This window comes from Monodon monoceros, unplaced genomic scaffold (assembly GCF_005190385.1).
Source record: "Monodon monoceros isolate NGI ecotype Baffin Bay Population unplaced genomic scaffold, NGI_Narwhal_1 Super_Scaffold_21, whole genome shotgun sequence".
Taxonomy (NCBI): Eukaryota; Metazoa; Chordata; class Mammalia; order Artiodactyla; family Monodontidae; genus Monodon; species Monodon monoceros.
In genome coordinates this window covers 99,220,079-99,232,675 of record NW_021703778.1, presented here as the reverse complement: position 1 = coordinate 99,232,675, position 12,597 = coordinate 99,220,079, and positions in this window count along the sequence as shown.

Genomic DNA, 12,597 nt, shown 5'->3' with positions numbered 1-12,597 from the left:
GTTCTGTGTTAGTTATCTAACACTGTGTTAATGAATTACTGTGAACTTAGAAGCTTAAAACAACACACATTTATTATATCATTTTCTGTGTGTCAGGAATATGAGCATGGCTCACCTGAGTCCTGGGTGTGGCTCATCTGAGGCTCCTCTGGGAAAGGATACCAAGCTAACGTCACTGTTGCAGGATTTGTTCCTTGTGCTTGTGGGTTACCAGCCAGAGGTATCCTCAGTTCCTTGGCATATGACCTCTCTGAATGGCTGTTTACTTCATAAAATCCAGCAAGTGTGAGGTTCAGTAGAGTCTGCTAGCAAGATGGAAATTACAGTCCTATTTAGCATAATCACCGAAGTGACATCCATCACTTTTGTTGTATTCTATTGTCTAGAAACAAGTTGCAGATCCTGTCCACACTCGAAGGGGAACGGATTACACATGGGCATGAATGTTAGGAGGCAGAGATGATTTGGGACCATTTTAGAACCTGTCAGTCACTGCCTCCCACTCCAGATCCCCAGTCCCTATATTCAGGGGGCAACTCCTGTTACCTATTCCTTGTGAACTCATCCAGATATTCTATGCACCTGTGTGAAGTCACCCCGCCCCCTCCAACAAACAATCAAAAATTATAATCTTGTATTCACAGTGCTCAGCACCCAGATTTTTTCATTTAACAATGTATGTCTTGAAATCTAGTTCATATTAGTACCTACAGATCTGCTTCGTTCTTTTTTATAACTGCATACTCTTCCATTGTTTGGATATCCTATCATTTATTTAACCAATTCCCTCTTTCATGGATATTTAGGTAGTTTCAAATCTTTTGCTATTACAAACAATGCTGGAGGATACATATTCCTGACCAAATAGTATATGCATTTAATATTTTGAGTTATTGCTAAACGGCCTTCCTGAAGAGTTGAACCAATTTACACACCTATCAGCGATGAATTACAGCACCTATTTTCATTCACAGTTTATGTTCTAGAAATACTGATCTATTTTGTATTTTCCCATGCTTTCTCAAGCCTTTTTTCTTTGCCTCACACTGTACTTTTTCTTTGCTTGTAACATTTTCCTTCTGTTCGCTTTCTTTGAAAACTCCTACACATTCTTCAAGTTCTCTACTCGCATGTTACCTTTCCACGAAACAGCACTTTGCCAAGGATCCTATATACTTAATGACCTTGTGCATGGCTCTATTAAGGTATGCAACTATCTTTATTTACAGTATTATAATTATAATAGATAATTCCTCTCCTCCTCCACTAGAGGGCAGGGACAATTCCTTTTTTTGTTTTTTCCCCTGGTACACAGCACCACACCTAGCTCACAATAGCCACCCAAGTATTCGTTGAGTTAATTAAGATGAACGTGAACCCACAATGTATTCCAGATCCTTTCCCAGGGATTATTGCATCGATGACACTAAATCAGCCTCCTTTAAGTTGTACAAATTTGGGGGTTAAAAATATCTCTGGGCCAACCCCTCCTTTCAATAACAATGCAATAACCTCCTCCAATAACTACAGGAACTTGTAAAGAACCAGAAAACACCAGCAACTGGCAAATAAGCTCAGGTCACTGGCTTTTTCCTCTAAAATCAACCGTGGAGAAAATGTAAAGTAAGAGGGAAGCATAGAATCCAGGAATGAACCACCATAATCACTACCTCTGTGAGAAACCCTTAGGGAAACTAAAAAGTCTGTCTTGAATTAGAGTGTGTGGGAAGGCGGGGAAGAAGATGGGTACTGAGGAGAGAAAGAGAGACTGGGGGCTACACTATGGTGGAGGGTAGCAGTGAAAAGGTAGGTGAAGAAAAGCTTCTTAAAGTTCTGTTCTTTCCTTCTGCAGAGTTGCTTTGAGACAGACAGTCACTGCCTGTCCCTTCATGGTAAAACTAGTGGCAGCATCCTAGACCACTGGGGATGGTATCCATGGGGTTGTTTCCATGCACGGCATGTCATGATTTTATCTGCTGTGTTCTCTTATCCACCCTACCAATGCTGCACACCAGTTTACCTCCAAATTCCCTGCCCGTATTCCTTCAAATTATTTCTTTTTCTGCTTAAATCAGTGGTTAGTTTCTGTTTTTTTGTAACTATTAATCCTGACCATCAGTGGAAACAAGCCTGGAGGAAGGGAAAGGGTTAGAGGTTATTATAATAAACCAGATGAAAAATAAATAAATAAACCAGATGAGAGGCAATGATGGTGTGGGCAAGAATGTTGGCGGTATAAGAGGTTATTGGATTGGAGATATATTTTGGACATTAAGTAGACCAGACTTTCTAAAGGATTGGATGAGGAAGGGGAGGAAAATAAAGTAATCAGGGATGACTCTGAGGTTTTTGTCCAGCAGAACTGTGTGAATGGTAGTGCCATTAATTGAAATGGGAAAGATTGAGGGAGAAGAGAAGACTTTTTATAAAGGTAGGAATTAGAAGTCCTGTTCTGGTCATGTTATACTTGAGATCCCTATTAGGCATCCAAATGGAGATAATATATGAGTCTAGGATTCACGACAGAGTCATGTCTGGAGAATAAACTGATGGGATCGGCAGCATATAGAGAGTATTTAAAGTCATGGGACTGAATGAGATCATTAGGGAAAGAGAGTATATAAAGAAGAGGACCAAGAAATGAAGCCTGAGGCAACTGATCTTTAGAGATTGGGAAGAGAAGGAGGATCCAGTAAAGGAAATTAAGAAGCAGCCAATGAAGTACAAAGAAACTAGGAGAATGTGGAGTCTCTGATGTCAGATGAAAGCATTGTTTCAAAACTAAGGAGGGGTTAGTATGTCCCATGTTGCTGAGAGTTCAATAAGATGAGAACAGAAAATTTAATATGAAATTTGAAAATATGGAAGTAACTGGTGAACTTGGCAAAACCATTTTCAGTACAGTGGTGCAGAGGAAAGCCTAGGATTTACTTCTTTAGTCCCTCCTCCAATTTTCTACTTCTGTTTGCCTGGAACATAGATAAAATGTCTGGAGTACAGTAGCCATATTGGGTCATGAGGTAATATTGAGGCTGGAAGTTTTACGCTAAGGATGGCAGAGCAGGAAGACAGAGGAGCTTGGGTCCCTAGGGACAATATGAACCCATAATATCTACCTCTGAGCTTCCTTTATATAAAAGAAAACAAACCCTGCCTTATATATACTACTCTATTCTGGATTTTGTGTTATATGAGACTAAACGTAATTCACACTGACATTGACATAGGAGAGCAGAGAAAATAGGCAGTGTCATGGTAGAAACAAATTTTTTTTTCTCCAAAGATGGGAGATACTGTAACATATCTGTAGGCTATAGAGGAAGAAATTGATGGCGCAGGATAGAGGGTATAACTAGAAGAGCAGAGCCCATGAGTAAGGAAAAGGGATTGGAGTCTTGTACACAAATGAGGGGATTGGCCTTAGATGGTAGTGAGAATAGTTCATCCATTGTAACAGGAAAGAAGGCAGACAGGTATAGGCCCAGGTAGTTCGGTAGCTTGGTGAAGAAGATGAAGTAGTTTTTAGTTAGATTTTCCTATTTTCTCAGTAAGATATGAAATGAGTCATAAACTTAATTCTAGTTCATCTCTAAAATGTGGATAATTAGGTACATGAACTCTAGAGCAGGGACTCCTGGATGTGAACTTAATTTTCCTGTGCTTTATTTTCCTTAACTGTAAAACAAGGATAATAATGCCTGCCTTTTAGGGATGTTGTGAGGATTAAGTGAGTTAAAACACTAGAAGTGCTTAAGACAGGGTCAAGCACAGAGTAAGCGTGACAAAGGCACATGTAAATATTATCATTAGAAATAAAGGTATTGGGGGCTTCCCTGGTGGTGCAGTGGTTAAGAATCCATCTGCCAATGCAGGGGACATGGGTCTGATCCCTGGTCAGGGAAGATCCCACATGCCACGGAGCAACTAAGCCCGTGCACCACAACTACTGAGCCTGTGCTCTAGAGCCCATGAGCCACAACTACTGAGCCTGCGTGCCACAACTACTGAAGCCCGCGCGCCTAGAGCCCGTGCTCCACAAGAGAAGCCACCACAATGAGAAGCATGTGCACCACAATGAAAAGTAGCCCCCGCTCTCCGCAACTAGAGAAAGCCTGCGCACAGCAACAAAGACCCAACGCAGCCAAAAATAAATAAATTTAAAAAAGAAAGAAAATAATAATAATTATTATTATAAATGCTACATGACTGCTCATAACTGCTATTTTCTCAGGCCCCTTCTGAAGGTTTTTTCATGAACACAAACCACACTTGCAACCCATATGTCTTGCAACCCAGTTGGCAGCTGTAGTCAGAGATCACAGATTTGGTCAATAGTTTTCTAATTTCTTCCTGAGTTCTTTTTTAATTCCCTGGCACTGTTTGTTACAATCTATTGCAAAAGGAACTTCTAGTCTGTACCTCTTAATATGATTCTGTTGAATCTTTATTCTCTTTTCTTTGCTTGCCTTTCTCTTTTTGAAAGGTATTTCTTCCCTGCAATAACAACATCTTTGACTCAGCTATAAAAGAGATTTTTTTCCTTTCTAAGCAAATGCTTACTTGTCTCTCTGAATGTTCTCTTCCACCATAATTTTAGTAGTTTCCAGATTCTTTGGTGTTATTTACCTTTAAAATTCTATCAATTTTTCCCCAACTAAAGGTTTCATTTAACAAGTAAAATGAGTTTTGGTCTCAATATAAGGAAAACTTTTTTTTCCACTTCAAGTTGATGTAACTTTCATTTTTCAGTTTGATTGGGAAATGGCATATTAATTTAATTTTATTTTTTTAATTGAGGTAAGTTTCATGTGTACAACATTATAATTTTACTTTTGAATACACAACAGTGTGCCTTCCACCAAAAGTCTAGTTTCTATCCATCACCATACAGTTGACCCCATTTACTTATTTCACCCTCCCTCTCAACCCCCAACTAGTAACCACCAATCCGTTCTCTGTGTTTATGTGGGGTTTTTTTGAGGTTTTTGGTTTGTTTGTTTGTTTGTTTGTTTGGGTTTGTTTGGCCATGCCATGTGGCATGTGGGATCTTAGTTCCTGGACCAGGGATTGAACCCTCACCACTTACAGTGGAAGGGTGGAGTCTTAACCACAGGACTACCAGGGAAGTCCCCTTGTTTTGTTTTGTTTGTTCATTTATTTATTTATTTTTTATATTCCACATGAGTGAAATCATACAATAGTTTTCTTTCTCCATCTGACTTATTTCACTTAGCATAATACCCTCAAGGTCTATCCATGTTGTCACAGATGGCAAGATACCATCTTTATGGCTGAATGGTATATATATACCACATCTTTATCCATTCATCTGTCGATAAGAACATAGGTTGTTTCCATATCTTGGCTACTGTAAATATGCTGCAATGAACATAGAGGTACGTATATCTTTTCAAATTAGTGTTTTTGTTTTCTTTGAATACCCAGAAGTGGAATACCTGAATCGTATAGCAGATCTATTCTTAATTTTTTGAGGAATCTCTATACTATTTTCCACAGTGGCTGCACCAATTTACATTCCCACCAACAGTGTATGGGGTTCCCTTTGCTCCACATCCTCTCCAACACTTGTTATTGCTTGTCTTTTTGATAATAGCCATTCTGACAGGTGTGAGGTGATATCTCATTGTGGTTTTGATTTGTATTTCCCTAATAATCAGTGATGTTGAACTTATTTTCATTTGCCTGTTGGCCATCTGTATGTCTTCTTTGGAAAATGTCTATTCATAGCCTCCGCCCATATTTCAATCAGGTTTTTTTGTTTTTGTTGAGTTGCATGTGTTCTTTATATACTTTGAGTATTAACCCATTATCAGATATATGATTTGCAAAAGTCTTCTCCCATTCAGTAGGCTGTCTTTGTTTTGTTGATGATTTCCTTTGCTAGGCAGATGTTTTTAGTTTGATGTTGTCCCATTTGTTTATTCTATTATTATTATTTTTTGGCCACGCCACACTGCTTGTGGGATCTTAGTTCCCTGACGAGGGATCGAACCTGGGTCCTTGGCAGTGAAAGCATGGAGTGCTAACCACTGGACCACCAGGGAATTCCTACCCATTTGTTTATTTTTGAGTTTGTTCCCCTTGCCTAAGAAAACATATCCAAAAAGATTACTAAGGCCAATGTTAAAGAGCATATTGCCTATGTTTTCTTCCAGGAGTTTTATGATTTCAGGTCTTACATTCAAGTTGTTAATCCATTTTGAGTTAATTTTTGTGTATGGTGTAAGATGGTGGTCTAGTTTCATTCTTTTTCATGTGACTGTGCAGTTTTCCCAACACCTTATTGAAGATACTTTCTGTTCCCCCATTGTATGTTCTTGACTCCTTTGTCATAAATTAGTTGCTCATATATGTTTGGGTTTTTGTCTGGGCTCCCAGTTCTGTTCCATTGATCTGTATGTCTGATTTTCTGCCAATACCATGCTGGGTTTTTTTGTTTGTTTGTTTTTTTAAATTAATTAATTAATTAATTTATTTTTGGTTGCATTGGGTCTTCGTTGCTCTGCATGGACTTTCTCTAGTTGTGGCCAGCAGCAGCAGCTCTTTGTTGCAGTGTGCAGGCTTCTCATTGCAGTGGCTTCTCTTGTTGCAGAGCACAGGCTCTAGGCACACGGGCTTCAGTAATTGTGGCATGCGGGCTCAGTAGTTGTGGCGCACGGGCTTAGTTGCTCTGCGGCACGTGGGATCTTCCCGGACCAGGGCTCAAACCTGTGTCCCCTGCATTGGCAGGCAGATTCTTAACCACTGTGCCACCATGGAGGTCCCTACCATGCTGTTTTGATTACTCTAGCTTTGTAGTATAATTTGAAATCAGGGAGTGTGATACCTCAGCTTTGTTCTTTTTTCTCAGGATTGCCTTTGCTGTTTGAGGGTTTTTTTTTTTTGGTGGTTCTATATAAATTTTAGAACTTTTTGTTCTATTTCTGTGAAAAATGTCATTGGGATTTTGAAAGGGATTGCATTGAATCTGTAGATTGCTTTAGGTAATATGAACATTTAAAAATTGTTCTTCAATTCATAAGCACAAAATATGGTTCCATTTCTTTGTGTCTTTTTTTTTTTTTTTTTTTTGCGGTACGTGGGCCTCTCACTGCCGTGGCCTCTCCTGTTGTGGAGCACAGGCTCTGGATGTGCAGGCTCAGCAGCCATGGCTCACGGGCCCAGCCGCTCCGTGGCATGTGGGATCTTCCCAGACCGGGACACGAACCTGTGTCCCCTGCATCAGCAGGCGGACTCTCAACCACTGTGCCACCAGGGAAGCCCTCTTTGTGTCTTTTTCAATTTCTTTCAACAATGTCATAGTTTTCAGTGTACAGGGTTTTCACCTCCTTGGTTAAATTTATTCCTATGAATATGGATAACCAACAAGGACCTACTGTATAGCAAAATAAAATAAAATAAAAATTAAAAAAATTATTCCTATGTATATCATTCTTTTTGTTGCAATTGTAAATGTGATTGTTTTCTTCATTTCTCTTTCTGATAGTTCATTGTTAGCATATAGAAATGGAACTGATTTTTGTATACTGATTTTGTACCATGAAACTTTAGTGTATTCATTTATTATCTCTAATAATTTTTTAGTGGAATCTTTAGGGTTTTCTATATATAAAATCATGTCATCTGCAAATAGTGACAGTTTCATTTCTTCCTTTCCAATTTGGATGCTTTTTATTTCTCTTTCTTGTATAAGTGCTCTGGCTAGGACTCCCAATGCTATGTTGAATAAAAATAATGAGAGTGGGGACTTCCCCGGTGGCTCAGTGGTTGGGAGTCTGCCTGCCAATGCAGGGGACACAGGTTCGAGCCCTGGTCTGGGAAGATCCCACATGCCGTGGAGCAACTAAGCCTGTGCACCACAACTACTGAGCCTGCATTCTACAGCCCGTGAGCCACAACTACTGAGCCCACGTGTGCCACAACTACTGAAGCCTGCGCGCCTAGAGCCCATGCTCCGCAACAAGAGAAGCCACCGCAATGAGAAGCCCGCGCACTGCAATGAAGAGTAGCCCCCGCTCGCCACAACTGGAGAAAGCCTGGGCACAGCAACGAAGACCCAAAGCAGCCAAAAATAAATAAATAAATTTATTTTTTAAAAAAATGATGAGAGTGGGTATCCTTGTCTTGTTCCTGATCTTAGAGAGAGAGCTTTCAGTTTTTCACCACTGAGTATGGTATTAGCTGTTGGCTTGTCATAAATGGCCTTTATTTTGTTGAGGTATGTTCCCTCTGTATCCAGTTTGTTGAGGGTTTTTATCGTAAGTGGACGTTGAATCTTGTCAAATGCTTTTTCTACATCTATTGAGATGATCATATGATTTTTATCCTTCATTTTATTAATGTGGTGTATCACGTTGATTGACTTGCAAATGTTGAACCATCCTTGCATAACTGGAATATATCTCACTTGATCATGGTGCATGGTCATTTAAATGTATTATTGTATTTAGTTGGCTAATATTTTGTTGAGAATGTTTGCATCTATATTCATCAGTGATATTGGCCTGTAATTTTCTTTTTTGTGTTGCCCTTGTCTGGTTTTGGTATCAGCATAATGGCCTTGTAAAATGAGTTAGGAAGCATTGCCTCCTCTTCGATTTTTTGGAATAGTTTGAGGATTGGTATTAAATCTCCTTTGAATGTTTGGTAGAATTCACCAGAGAAGCCACCCTGTCCTAGACTTTTGTTTTTTGGGAGGTTTTTTATTACTGTTTCAATCTCCTTGCTAGAGATCAGTCTATTCAGATTTTCTATTTCTTCATGATTCAGTCTTTGTTGTATGATTCAAAGGATTTATTTTTTAGGTTGTCTAATTTGTTGTTGTATAGCTGTTCATAGTATTCTCTTATAATCTTTTGTATTTCTGTGGTTTCTGTTGTAATTTCTCTTTCATTTCTGATTTTGTCTGAGCCTTCTCTATTTTTTATCTTTTCAAAGAGCAAGCTCTTACTTTCTTTGATCTTTTCTGATATCTTTTTAGTCTTTATTTCATTTAATTGCATTCTGATTTTATTATTTCCTTCTTTGGCCTTCATTTGTTCTTTTCTAGCTCCTTTAGGTGTAAGGTTAGATTGTTTGAGATTTTTCATGTTTCTTGAGGTAGGCTTGTACTGCCACACACTTTTCTTTTAGTACTGCTTTTGCTGCATCCCATAGACTTTGGTATGTCATATTTTAATTTGTCTTCATATATTTTTTAAATTTCTCCTTTGATTTCTTCATTGACCCAATAGTTTTTCAGTAGCATGTTGTTCAGTCTCCAAATATTTGTGATTTTTCCAGATTTCTTCTTGTAACTGATTTCTAGTTTCATACTCTTGTGTAGGGAAAAGACGTTTGATGTGATTTCAGTCTTCTTAAATTTACTGAGAGTTGTTTTGTATCCCAACATCTAGTCTATCCTTGAGAATGTTCTATGTGCACTTGAGAAGAATGTGTATTCTACTGCTTTTGAATGGGGTCTTCTGTGTAAATCTATTAAGTCCATATGATTTCAGATTGATATTTTCTTGTTGAATTTCTGTCTGGATAATCTATCCATTGATGTAGTGGGATGTTAAAGTCCCCAACTATTATTGTGCTACTGTCAATTTCTCCTTATAGGTCTATTAATAATTGCTTCATATATTTTGGTGCTTCTATGTTAGGTTCATATATATTAATAAATGTTATATCTTCTTGATGGATTGTCCCCCTTGTCATTATATAATGTCCATCTTTATCTCTTGTTACCTTTTTTCCTTGAAGTCTATTTTGCCTGATATGAGTATTAATTATATCCACTTTCTTTTGGCTGCCATTTGCTTGGAGTATCATCTTCCATCCCTTCACTTTGAGCCTGTTTGTCTTTAGAGCTGAGCTGAGTCTCCTGGAGGCAGCATAGAGTTGGGTCTTGATTTTTAATCCATCCAGCCACTCTTTGTCCTTTAATTAGTGAATTCAATCCATTTGCATTTAAGGTGAGTATTGACAGATGAGGACTTAGTCCTGCCATTTTATCTTTTGTTTTCTGGTTCCTCTTTATCTCCATTGTTTCTTTTTCCTTGCGTTTCTGTCTGTCATTTTGGTTTGGTAGTTTTCCATGATGTTTTTCTGTTTCCTCTTTTTCATGTTTCATATCTCTGTTCCAAATTTTTTTTGTGGTTACCATGAGATTTGTATAAAACATCTCATAGATAAAATAGTCCTTTTTAGGACTATAGTTTCTTTTTCTGCTGATAGCATCTTGTTTTCATTTGCCTATACAGATTTTGTCCTATTCCTCTTCCCTTTCATGTTTTTATTGTCACAAATTGTCCTTTTTTACGTTGTGAGTTCATTACCAAATTGAAGTAGCTATAGTTACTTTTAATACTTTTTCCGCTTTAACCTTTATGCTATAATTGTTTAACAATCTATAATCTATTCTGATATAGAGTTATAATTTTCTTATACTATTTGTCACCTTACTCAAAGTTTTGCGTACTTTTGCCTTCTTGTTTCAGGTATAAGAGCTCCTTTCAACATTTCTTGTAAATAGGTTTAGTGGTAATGAAATCCCTCAACTTTTGTTTTGTTTGTCTGGGAAAGACTTCATTTCTCCTTCATATCTGAATGATAACTTTTCTGGTTAGCATATTTTTGGCTGACAGTTTTTATCTTTCTGTATCTTGAGTATGTCATTTTGCTCTCTTCTGGCCTGTAGAGTTTTTGTTGAGAAATATGCTGATAGCCTATCGGTTACTGTCTTTTTTCCCCTCAATGACTTTAAAATTCTTTCTTTGTCACTGACTTTTGACAGTTTTAATATAATGTGTTTTGGAAAAGGTCTTTTTTCATTGATATAATTAGGTGTAGTATTAGCTTCATGAACGTATATATCCAGTTCCTTCCCCAGATTTGGAAAATTCTCAGCTATTATTTCTTTAAATAAGTTTTTTGCTCCCTTCTTCCCCCCTTCTCCTTCTGGGGTACCCATTATCCTTATATTGCTTTTCCTAAGGTAGTTAGATAGTTCTCATAGAATTTCTTCATTAAAAAACAAAAGAAAACACAAAACTTAGTTCTATCTCCCCTTCTACATGAATCATTTCTAGATTTCTGTCTTTGAGCTTGTGAATTTTCTCTTCCATATGGTCTTCTCTATTTCTAGTGCTTTCTAATGCATTCTTCATCTCATTTATTGAGTTCTTCAGCTCCAGATTTCCTACTTAGTTCTTTTTTAGAGTTTCAATCTCTTTGTTAAAATGTTCCTTCTGTTCATTGATTATATTTTATTTTATTTATTTGTTTTTTTGGCCACACCACCTGGCATGTGGGATCTTAGTTCTGTGACCAGGGATTGAACCCATGTCCCCTGCATTGGAAGGTGGAGTCTTAACCACTGGACCACCAGGGAAGCCCCTGTTCATTGATTTTATTCCTGAGCTCATTGAGCTGCCTTTTTGTGTTTTCTTGCTGAATTTCTTCATGACAGCTATTTTTGAATTCTCTAATAGATTAAAATCTTCTGTGACTTTAAGTTTGATTTGTCATTTTCTTTTTTTTCTTTTTTTTTGATACTGTGTTAGCATGTTTTCTTTTATGGTGCTTGATGAATTGGTCCTCTGCCAGCGTATCTGAAGTAGCGAAAACCTTTCTTCTTTAGGTAGTTTTGTTTACTTTGATTTTAACAATTTAACAGATTGGTCACTAGAAGGCCTTTCTTTTGTTTTTCAGTAGGTGGCGCTATAGCACAAGTTTTTGGTTTCTCTTACCTGAGTTGTTCTATATTTGAGAATCGGCACTTTCCATCTTCCCCTGCCTCTGCCAGAGGTGTCACTGGTGCCCTTGTCACAGCTGCTTGTGCCTCTGGCGTTGCTGGCGTCGCCACCAGGGGCACTGGGATGGCGGGTACCTTTGCCTTGTCCAGGGTTGACTGGGTTGCAGGCATTGCCACCACAGTGAGGGGAGAGGATTGGTGGGGGATCCAGGGTCATGGGCACCTCCGCCATGTTTGGGGTTGCTTGGTTTGCAGGCGCCGCTGCAGTGGGCGAGGGTGGGGGAGGGGGGAGAGTTGTGGGCGTCACCACGGTTGGAAGGACTGAGTCTTGGTCTCACCTGTGCTGCTGCCCAGTTTCCTGCACCCATAGGCACTGGTGCAGCCAGGAGGCTGAAGCTGTGTCTGCTGCCCCTCCTCCTGCCACAGGGTTCTCTGGGGCTCTGGGTTCAGCTGCTGTGGCTGGGGAGCTGGGATCATGGGCACTGCCTCCGCTGTTCCCCCCACTTATGCCTCCTCTATGTGTTCCAATGCACCCACCTTCACATGCAGATGTGTGGATCTCTCTAGCATTCTGCTGTGTTGGGTAGGGAAATTTTCTTGAGTTAGGGATGTTTTACTAGTTGTAAATTGAAGGGGTGAGACAAAGGGAGCTTCTCACACTACCATGATGCTCATGTATCCTCCAGGAAAACTTTAAAATAATATTTAAAACCCAGATTGTGGAGGTAATATATATATATACATATTCACTGGAAGAATTTTGAAAATGTATTTTTTAAAAGTAAATAAAATTCACCTATAATCACCCCCTGAAATATAACCATTAATATGTTGGC